Genomic DNA, 1,087 nt, shown 5'->3' with positions numbered 1-1,087 from the left:
TGAGTTTTATTTTTAGTTTTTTTTTAACTTAGCAAAAACACTTTATTAATTATTCAGTGTACTGAAAAGTATACTGTGTGTGTTGTCCACAGCATACAGTGAGCATAGTGTTAGGATCATAGTGTTGTGATTTCAGACTGAAGTTTGAAGGCTTCATAACTAAAAGTTTTGCCACTGAAGTTTGGGGACAATAAGTAGATAAAATGTTACAAAATATTTTGTTTCCAAAAGAGAATCTTACATTCTAGCATTTACTGTAACATTCTTACCCCAGCCAAAATGTAAACTCCATAATGTTCATAAATTGATGGACTTGTTATAGAAACTTTTAGTTTCAAAAGTTAGTTAAATTATATGAGTCTAATTAAAACTTAGCCAAAACAAAATCATTGATAAAAAGATGCATGTTTTTGAAAGATTTATTTTATATTTTATGTATTACTCTAAAAGATTTCTTATTTATAATTTATTATTTTAAAAAAGAAACATGTTTTGAGATGTACAGACAACATAGGAGTAAAAAGTGAAAGTGCATCTTACATGTGTCTGAAACATAAAAATTTAGATCATGTTATATCAGCATTATATAATATAAATATATGTAAAATAAAATGCATGTATAGACTTTATAAAAATGGAATTATATAATATTGTGCCACTTGCTTTTTCCACTTCACTACATCTTAGATACCTTTCTTTGTCAATACTATAAGTAGATAGCTAGAGCAAGCTTTTCCACTGTCTTCATTACTGAATATTCATTTAGGTAGCATAAAATTTTAATCTAACCGCTGTTAATTGGCATTTGGTTTATTGTTACTCTTTCATGAATACAAACACTGCTCTAAAAAACATTCTTGATTCTCTGCAGAATAGAAATGGTTCTCTGCAGAAAAGAAAAGCTGCTTCAGAACAAAGGTTTATTTAAATTTTTGAAAGATATTGCACGTTGCCCTCTAACTATGTACTGCATTTGATGCCTCTTTGCCCTCTTTTTACTCTTGCTATTGCTGCAGCTTTGTGCAGCTGTCTGCAGCCTTGCAGGCCCTCACTGGACCTTCAGTCTCATCTCATTCTCTCTCATTTC

Source organism: Rousettus aegyptiacus, unplaced genomic scaffold (assembly GCF_014176215.1).
Source record: "Rousettus aegyptiacus isolate mRouAeg1 unplaced genomic scaffold, mRouAeg1.p scaffold_m13_p_8, whole genome shotgun sequence".
Classification (NCBI taxonomy): Eukaryota; Metazoa; Chordata; class Mammalia; order Chiroptera; family Pteropodidae; genus Rousettus; species Rousettus aegyptiacus.
Note: the sequence above shows the minus strand (reverse complement) of the source record.